The sequence below is a fragment of the Myotis brandtii genome, unplaced genomic scaffold (genome assembly GCF_000412655.1).
Source record: "Myotis brandtii unplaced genomic scaffold, ASM41265v1 scaffold11, whole genome shotgun sequence".
NCBI classification, from domain to species: Eukaryota; Metazoa; Chordata; class Mammalia; order Chiroptera; family Vespertilionidae; genus Myotis; species Myotis brandtii.
The window spans coordinates 622,137-632,658 of record NW_005353752.1 but is presented as its reverse complement, the minus strand read 5'-3'; the positions used below and the strand labels follow the sequence as shown (position 1 = coordinate 632,658).

The following is a 10,522-nucleotide window of genomic DNA, read 5'->3' as shown; positions in this document are numbered from 1 at the left end:
CTTTAAATCAACATATTCAAATACACCATCACAGCTGTGTTCCCACAACAGATCTGCCAGCCCAGAGTTATAGTTAAAGACACTCTCATCTATGTTTCAGAGATCCTGAAGGAGCCTCTTATTCAGTTCCAGCTCTACCAGCTACAGTCAGTGACCAGTCCCACCCAAATTAAAGCTCAAGAAAGTTTCTACCTACATATTTGGCTATTACTTCTTTTTTCATTTTAAATTGGAATTATTGTCTTACCTCCATGTCTATCAACTTCTTCCTCAATAGTTTTTATTTCTTTCCGCCACTCTTGACCTCTCTTCTTTATTTTTAAGCTACAAAATACAACATTTATTATCTCAAAATTTCTGTTAGACAAAAAATTTTAGAGTACCCTTGGCTGGTGTTGCTCAGTGATTATAGTGTTAGTCCATGCACCAAAGGGTCACAGGTTCAATTCCAGGTTAAGGTCATGTACCTGGGTTGCAGGTCTGTTCTTGCTCTCCCCTCCTCCCCCTTCCCTTCCGCTATCTCTAAAAATCAATGGAAAAATATCTTAAGATGAGGATTAGCCAAAACCGGTTTGGCTCAGTGGATAGAGCGTCAGCCTGCGGACTGAAGGGTCGCAGGTTCGATTCCGGTCAAGGGCATGTACCTGGGTTTCGGGCACATCCCCAGTAGGAGATGTGCAGGAGGCAGCTGATCGATGTTTCTCTCTCATCGATGTTTCTAACTCTCTATCTCTCTCCCTTCCTCTCTGTAAAAAAATCAATAAAATATATTAAAAAAAAAAAGATGAGGATTAACAAAAATAAAAGATAAAAAAATGAACTTAAGGAGAGTTTAGCTGTGTGTTTCTGACCTACCAGGTTGGTTGAAGTTGTTGTCATCTGAACCCATAACCAAAGCTTGAGGTTCCATTTTCAAAATAACTACTGTCAGAAGGCCACAGTTCCATCTTCATCGGGCTGCTTTAGTGTTCTTATGATACAGGCAACCACTTTTTCACAGAGGACATGATTCAAGAGACAGCAAGTAGGAAGCAGCAAGTCTCAAGCCACAAACCTTCATCTCTGCTCCATTTTTTTTTCATTAGAAGTGAGTCACTATACCTACACTCTAGGGAAGCTCCACTTCTTAAGGGAGAAATATCAGAGAATTTGGGGATACATTTTAAAACCAGCACAATGAATTATCAAACTTCTTTTGTCCATCTGATAGGAGGAAATGGTATCTCCTCTGTGTGGCGGTTTTTTAATGAAACATCAGTTATTATAAGGAAACAATTGTGTCTATAGCCACACATTTCTTGTTTTGTCTTGTTTTGTTTTTTTTTACAGTGATGGGTCTAGAGCAGAGGTTCTGAACCTTCCTAATGCCGCGACCCTTTAATACAGTTCCTCATGTTGTGGTGACCCCCAATTTCATTGTTACAAATTGAACATAATTAAAGCATAGTGATTAATCACAAAAACAATATGTAATTATATATGTGTTTTCCGATGGTCTTAGGCGACCCCTGTGAAAGGGTCGTTCGACCCCCAAAGGGGTCACGACCCACAGGTTGAGAACCACTGGTCTACAGGATATTATCCTAAGTGAAATAAGTCAGATAGAAAAAGACAAATACCATATCATTTCACTTATATGTGAAATCTAAAGATCAATATAAGCGAACAAACAAAATAGAAACAAACTCACAGATACAGAAAATGGACTGATGGTTGCCAGAGGGGAGAGGGATTGGGAGACTAAGAGATAAAGGTGAAGAAATTAAACACTACAAATTGTTAGTCACATAATAATCATGGGATATAAAGTATAGCTTAGGGAATATTGTAAATAATATTGTAATAATTGCACAGGACCAGATGGGTACTTGAAATATGAGGGTGAGGGGGGTAAACACTTTGAAATTATATGCTTGTCCTGTAGTTTTAATATGCATTTCCTTGTTATGAGTGAGGGTGAATATCTTTTTAAAAAATAACTATTTGTATTTCTTTTCTGTAAACTTTCTGTCTATGATATTTATTGGTGCTTTGGTCTTTAAGAATATGCAGTAGATATCTTTTTAAATAAACTGTATTTTTAAAACAGTTTTAGTTAGATTAATGGAAAACATTGAGATCATATAGTTTCCATATATTCCCTCACCCATTATCCCTATTGTACTTATCTAATATTAGTATTGTTCATTTATTATAATTAATGATCTGATGTTGATACATTATTATTAACTAAAGTTCCTTCTCTATTCACATTTTCTTACCTTTTATTTGATGTCTTTTTCTCTTCCAGGATTCTACCTTAGGGTACCACATTACATTTACCTGTCATCTCTCCCTTAGTCTCCTTTGGCTTGAACAGTTCCTCATAGTCCTAGTTTCTGATGGTCTTGATAGTTTTGAGGAGTACCGGTCAAGAAGTTTATAAGATACCATCTCTGTTGGAATCTGTCTTAAATTCTTCTCATGAGTAGAGTGGGACTATAGATTTTTAGGAAAACCACAAATGCAAAATGTCATTTTTATTATATCATATCAAAATACATGCAATCAGCATGACTTACCACTGTTTACATTGACCTCAACAACCTGTCTGAGATGGCGTTCGTCAAGATTCCCTGGCAAATTACACTGTTAAGTTACTCCTTCCGACAATTTACTCTTTGGAAAGAAGTTTCTATTTGCAGCCCACACTTAAGGAGTGGGGATTTATGCTTTCCTTCTTTAAGAGTGAAGTATTTTCATAAATAATTTGGAGTTTTAGTATAAGGGAAAATTTTATCTACTCCCTTATTTATTTATTTAACAATTTATGTCTGTATAGACTCGGGTATTATGTAATACTTTGGATTATATTTTAATACTACTTTATTTTGTACTCCACTTATTTTAGCTTTGACCATTTGGAGATCCTTAAGTTGGCTCCTGTGTCTCTTTGACACAGCCTATCCAATAATGGAGGATTTAGGGGAGGAAGGTGAAGCACTCAGTTACTTTCTGACACTACAAGATGCCCGTGGCCCATCCTGTTCGTTTTACACCAGTTCTAGAATCAGCCATTTCTCCAAGAAGTCATGATTCTTTTTATTGGGCAATGGCATTAAAAAAAAAGATCTTGGCACTTAGTTGTGCTAATTGCTACTGGAATATAATGTATTTTAGGCCTTTACAGATGACAGATTAAATAAATATATCTGTATATATTAACCCATGTACATACACATATCCACAAATATAGTTGACCCTTGAAAAACAGGGATTGCATTTTACAGGTCCACTTGTAGGAAGCACTTTTTTCTAAAAATGTATTTTTTTCTTTCTTACGATTTTCTTAATAACATTTTCTTTACTTTGGCTAACTTTATTATAAGAATACAATACAGTAGATAATATACATACCATGCAAAATATGTGTTAATTATGTATGTTATCGCTAAGGTTTCCAGTCAACAGTAAGCTATTAAGTTTTTAGGGAATCAAAAGTTATATGCAGATTTTTTTTTACAGGAAGTAGGATTTATTGGTGAGTGTAAGTGAGAGCAGCACAGAGACTCTCATGAGTGAAGGACCCACCATTTGTGCAGGGGACCACAATTAGGGATGTATTTGATCTCACAGCCATCTGGGATGAGCCACTTTTCAGCCACCGTGTCTTCAAACTCATCCACATTAAACTTAGTACAGCCCCACTTCTTGGAGTTGTGGACCTTCTGGTGGCCAGGAAACTTGAATTTAGCTCTGTGTAGGGCCTCAATAACATGCTTCTTGTTTTACAGCTTGGTGTGGATGGACATGATGACTTGGCCAATGTGGACCCTGGTCACTGTGCCCTGGGGCTTTGAGAGGCACCCGGCATACCTATCTTGAGCCTGTCAGCACCAGCACAGAACAACATCTTGTTGATGTGGCTGATGTGGAAGGGTGTAGCCTCACTCAGGTGTGAAAGCCATCTTTGCCACAGCTTTTCACCATGTAGTTAGCACAAATATGGGCAATTCCAGGACTTTGGAGGAGAGCTGCTCATATTCATCTGACAACATACGGAAACTCATCCACTTTTGTCTTCTTCTGCCCCTGGTCAAAGATGAGAATTTTAGCATCAGGGGCACCTGGGCAGAAGGGAGACTTTGGTACTGATGTTCTTACAATACCAGTAACGCCTGTGGGGCAGCACCAGGATCTTCAATGGCATGCAGAAGGGAAAGAGCTATATGCAGACTTTTAACTGGGGGGCTGGTACCCCTAACTTCTGTGTTGTTCAAGGGTCAACTGTATTTATATATGCAACCACCTGTACTGTATCTTCTTAAGCTAAACATGTTTTCATACTGTTGCCTTCAATTCTAATTTACGACCACACGGTCCATTCTGACCCCCTGTCTTTATCCATAAAGTCCCAGTCCAAAAGTGCAAAACCTGTCTTCTAACACCTGATATCCATTTGCTTAACTGTCTAATTCTGGTATACACACAGAGCAGTGTCAGGATTGTTAACACATACCCAGAGGAAGCAATTTTATCAACTGCAATCCAGTGCTTTGTGCAGTTCCCTTTGCCTTTACTCTTATAGGCTTCACTTAGTTCCAAAGTTACTCAGGTCCATAGCATTCCTCCCATCTCTTTCAGTGAGGGCATTTCACACATTTATAAATGCAGTTAGATTATTTTGTCACTGTCTCAATTCCTTCCTGGAAATGTGTTTTGTTTTTTACTCTGTAGGCATTAAACTTATCTTTGTTCTATAAGTATATTAGTTTAAAAACATGTATAATGTCATATATCCACCATTAAAGTATCATATAGAATAGTTCACTGCCCTAAAAATACTCTGTGCTTTATTTATTCAACCCTCAGTTGCTCCCCTCAAACCCTTGGCATCCACTGGTCTTTTCTTTATCTCTATAGTTTTGTTGATGTTATTGTTTTCAGAAAGTCATATAGTTGGAATTCTACAGTATGGGATGTTTTCAGACTGGCTTCTTTTACTAATATGCATTTAATATTCACTCATATCTTTATTAAAATATATATTTTTATTGATTTCAGAGAGGAAGGGAGAGGGAGAGAGAAATAGAAACATCAATGATGAGAGAGAATCATTGACCGGCTGCCTCCTGCATGCCCCCTACTGGGGATGGAGCCTGCAACCCAGGCATGTACCCTTGACTGGAATCAAACCCTGGTCCCTTCAGTCTGCAGGCCGACGCTAAATCCACTGAGCCAAACCAGCCAGGGCTTCACTCATATCTTCTTGTGGCTTGATAGCTCATTTCTTTTTATTGTTGAATAATATTCTGTTGTATGGAATAACCACAAAGGTTATCTATTGAATGATATCATGGTTGTATTCATCTCTAGTGATTTTGAATAAAACTTCTACAAACATTTTTATGCAGGTTTTTGTTTGACCATAAAATTTCAACTGAATTTGGTAAATCCTAGGTGCACCATTGCTGGCTTCTGTGGCTAACTCTGCTTAGCTTTGTGAGAAGCTGACAATCTGTCTTCCAAAATGGTTGTCCACATAGATCCTTTTTTGCATATGTACTTTGAGAGGTTTCTTAACACTGTTCACCATATTAGTGATTAAATTTTCCATGGCATCATTTGTGCTGATTGCTGTAACCAATGTAAAATAATTTATTGTACTTTTCAGTTACACTCAATTATTCAAAAGACTTTTCTTTATATATATTTCCCTAATTTATATAATCTCTCAATAACATTTTGTTCTTATTTTATTAAGGACATTTCTCTTTTTTTCCCTTTATATTGAAGGTACTAAATTGCTAAATAACTTTCCAAAGTTGTCTTCTATTTGCCATAATTTGTCATTTTCAGATGCCTGATCTTCATTTGAGTCTTCAAGATGATAATTTTTCTATTTTTTTTTTCCTGGTGAATGAGAGATTTGTGCTACTAATTTGCACTGCTAAGAATGCTTTGATTATTCTTAGCCTCACTCTCTAGATCTTCAGCTGGATAACAAGGATATATATCTAATGTCTAGACTCTAGCAAACTCTAATGTTAGGCCTGCAATTTTTAACCATGCATTAGTTGTGATTAAAGGATCTCCCTGAAGCCCTCTACTGGTTCTGTCACATCTTGTGCAATAAGTTCTTCAAAATACAGATTACTACCAGGGTTCTTTTCTTTGTCTCCACTTCTCCATATTATGTTTCGCATGTTGAAATTATACCTCTCCAAAATCAGAATCCTACCACAGCTCTAACACAGTTGTTTTCCTGGATTGTATCCTCTGAGTACAGAAAGTAGTTTAGCCTGGGGAGCAGGTGGGGGCCATGAAGGTTAGTTTTCTGCAAGGAGAACAAGAAAAACATTCTGACACCAACATCCACTCATAAAGAAGCAACTGACTTCTGTTTGTATAAAAGCTATGATTTCTTAACTGGAAGGCAGAAAAGACTTAAAAGACTCGCCATAAACTGTGTACTTAGGGAATATAGCTTATATTCTATACCTTATTTAATATGTGAAGTAAGATTTTGGTTTTTCTTATTTATCCTCGAGTATTTTCATGGGATTTGGGAAAGACTGCATCCAGGTTTCTGCTCAGATGCCATTTGAAAGTAGATGTCTATAAAATTATTTTTTGTCTTCCTTTTGTTTAAAAAAAATTACAATATCCAAATTAGAAAAGAAATTTTAAAAACATTCTCTAAATATTTACCTGAGTTAATGTTATACAATATACATTTTTAAATATGTTAAAAAGTTTCCTCTTAACTATGTGCTTGCCTAAATATTTTTCACAGCCTCTGAAAGTGTGTATTTTGATATTACTAAGTGGAGATGCATGTGTTTATCATCTCTTTCCTTCCAGTTTGCTTTCCTGTCACTTTGGAGAGACCAGTCCCATTTTCAAACTAGAAGAGGCATGTAGTAATGAGAAAGTATATATATAGGATTCAAAATCTAAGTTGAAAGTAAGAAATATTTGTGTGTCAGTGGTCAGCATGAACAGCAGTGAGATTTTTAGGTAGGCGAGGTTGAAGTTTAAGGGAAAGTAACTGACTCACAGTGGGTTAGGAATTGAAAATAATTAGCAGATGATTAATAACAAAGGGACACAAGTCATCCCATAAGTGAAAGGTGAATCTGGCCCTAGTAAGGTTGGCTCAGTGGATAGAGCATCAGCCTGCAGACCAAAGGGTCCCGGGTTCAATTCCAGTCAAGGGCACATACCTGGGTTGTGAGCTTGGTCCAATGTTCAGGAGGCAGCCAATCAATGATTCCCTTTCAACATTGATGTTTCTATCTCTCTCTTCCTCTCTGAAATCAATAAAAATATTTTTTTTAAAAAGGGAAAGGTGAATCTGCTGTTAAGGCAGGGTTTTCTCCAGCCAGAGCTCTCCTGAGTCCTTGCTTCTCTAAGTACTAACTTGGGAGGGCAGAACCTTAACCAATACAGGCCAAATAGTACAGCAGTTCAAGGAAGAAGCAAGGAAACCATGGCCATATAACTTTATTTCAATTCATATATTTTCTGTGTGACTAATGAGTTTATACCAGACTCCATGATAGCACAGGAAGGAATATAAATAGTAAACCCAGAGCCTACCTTGAAAAGCAAACATTTAAAGAACTACTCACAATACAAACATTTGAAGAATTATCCACAATACACAAGGAAAATTACATTCATGTAAGCAGAGGTACAAAGCAGAGAAAAAGGCATTGGATTCTGCTTGAAGTGTTCAGAAAAATCTCCACAGATAAGGTGGCATTTCAATTATATCTTAAAGGTCCCTTTTTGGGGCTGTAGAAAAGTGGGTTGTTGGCAGAAGGCATTTCAGATGGCTAAATGATGCACCTTGCAAAGCTTCAGTGTAGTCAAAATCGGTGAAAGAGAGATGATTAAAAGCCAGACCCTGCAGTTGGGAGACACTTCAGAAAGGAGGCAGGAAAGGGAGTGAGCATCAGATCCTACATAGGAGTTTAGATTTATTTTTAAAGTAGACAATTGTGAGTTTCCTGAAGGTAGTAACACCATCTGATCCATTTAGAAAAAAACAACTGCAAAAACAACAAAATAGTCTTTCTTGATATAGTTGCACATGATTCAAATAAGAATAGTTTTTGGCCCGCCATTTAGGTTCAGCGGTTGAGAAACAACCCATGAATCAGGAGGTGGAAGCTTGATTCCCTGTCAGGGCACATGCTAAGATTGTGGGCTAGATCCCCAATGGGGGTGGTGCGGGGGAGGCCAGTCAATGATTCTCTCTCATCACTAATGTTTCTATCTCTCTCCCTCTTCCTTCCTCTCTGAAATCAATAAAAAATATATTTAAAAAAAAGAATAGTCTTTGTAGAGTTCCAGTTCAGGATGGTGCCACAGGAAGATCCTGCACTCACTCAACACTCAGTTCCTCCCAGGATACACTTAGTCCACAGGTATAGGAACATTTGCGCTGAAAAAATAAAAAACACACAAAAAAAACTCAAGATGGCAGAGTGACAACTACACATTCGACAAACAAGAAGGAAACCACATCAAAGGTGGTAGAAAAGACTGGGCCACAATCTTGCCATAAACACTACCCCTGGTGTAGTGCCCCCAAATCGAGAGGGAACTCAAAACCTGACCCGACCCTGAGGAGCAGAGGGTTGGAATCCCACATCGGGCATCCCAACTTAAAAGACACACTTGAGAGAAGAGCCCTGAGAAGCCTCTCCTGACCTGAGAAACTGCCTTTAAAGTGCCTGCAGCTCAGACTCACCTGGCCCAGGGTGCTTCTCAGAGACAGCCATAGGCCCAGACTTAAAGCGAAGGAGGCTCACCTGCTTGTTAGGAAGGCAGAGCCTCCAGGATGGGCACCCAGTTTAGCACCCGCATCTGGGAGCCTGCTGGAACCACTCTGGAGATGGAGGCTTATGGGCACTGTCTCTGCTGCTCCCCTTGCCACGCCCAGGAGCACTGGAATCTCTGGAAGAGAGCTTTGCACCAGCTGGTGCCCTGATCTTTGCGACTGCACCTGGGGGTGGTGGGAGGGGAGGCTCTTGATCCCACTCCTGGCTCTGGAGGTCAGGGAAGCTTGAGTTCCTGGCCCCAGAAAGGAGCCCTTACCCGTCTGGCACCCTAATTTTTGCAACTGCTGCCAGGGGACACTACATGGCCTGGCTGTGCAGCCAGTGGGGTTTGTGCTCAAGGGTCTCACAGGACTGAAACTAATGGAGAGAGTTCGTAAAGGGCTGCTACCCCCAGGGCACAGCCAGAGGCAACAGACCCAAGAGCCCTGTGTTTCTGTGAAGGAAGCCTTTTAATTAATCACCAGGGCGTGGCCTGAGGGGTGCCATTCTAATTCAACAGCCATCTAGGGGCTGACTCACCCAGACCTGAGACCTCAGGGGGCAGGCACTGCCTTCCCACTCTCTCTGGTTCTTTGAAAAGATTAAAAATAACCAATCTTTACCTAGGCAGGGTTGGGCAACCCTTGGCACGTGTGCCAAATGTGGCACGCCAGTAACTTTTGCTGGCACTCGAAACCTTCTCTTATAATCTTCCATTTACAATTGTGAATCTTTGTTCTCAGTGATGAATTTTGTTAAGTCTCATAATAGGAGTAGCCTGATGGATGAAAGTAGTAGCTCGTGCATATCTCTGAAGGTCACGAAATATAAACCTGATGTAAAATCTCTGTCATCAGTGACGCAGCAGCAAAAGTCACACTGATAATATCAAACGGAGTCATAAAGTTTTCTGTCGGACTATCAGTGTACATGTACACATTTAAAAATAATTGTATTTTTCATCATCATATACTGTGTTTTTGTCGATCGAATGAATTTTATTATTTCTGCAAGGTTCTTTGCATACGTACACCTTAAGAGATATCAAGTAGGCGTAACATGTTCTCAAAAAATTAGGGTTGGCACACAGAAGAATTTTGAGTCAGAGATTTTGCTGGTTTTGGCACGCACTCACAAAAAGTTTGCCCACCCCTGACCTAGGCTCACCAAGAGAAAAAGAGAGAGGACTCAAATAAAATTACAAATGAAAGGGGAGATGTTACAACTGATACCACAGAAATACAAAGACTACTCTAAATAATTTTACACTAACAAATTGGACAACCTGGAGGAAATGGATAAATTCCTGGAAGCATACAATCTTCCAAGACAGAATCATGTTTAATACATAAATTGAACTTGTTAGGAGATTAAAAAAGTAATCAAAACCTCCCACAAACAAAAGTCCAGGGCTAGACTGCTTCCCTGGTCTACCAAATACTAAAAGAGAAATTAACACCAATCTTTCTCATATCTTCCAGCAAGAAAGAGGGTGGAACTCTTACAAACTCATTTTACCAGGCCAGCATTACCTCATTCCCAAAACTAGACAAAGATGCCAAAGAAAAGGAAAATACAGGCCAATATCTCTGATGAACAGAGATGCAAACATTCTAGATTTTCTCCTATGCTATATTCTAGGAGTTTTATAGTTGTCTATTTTCCATTTAGGTCTGTGGTCCCTATTGAGTTGATTTTTCTGAAGTATGTAA

The 10,522-nt window shown here is 38.9% G+C and overlaps 1 pseudogene; it reads right to left on the bottom strand.

Annotated features, from left to right (window-relative positions):
* Positions 1-3,526: 3,526 nt before the first annotated feature.
* Positions 3,527-4,189, bottom strand: LOC102242390 (annotated as a pseudogene).
* Positions 4,190-10,522: the final 6,333 nt, after the last annotated feature.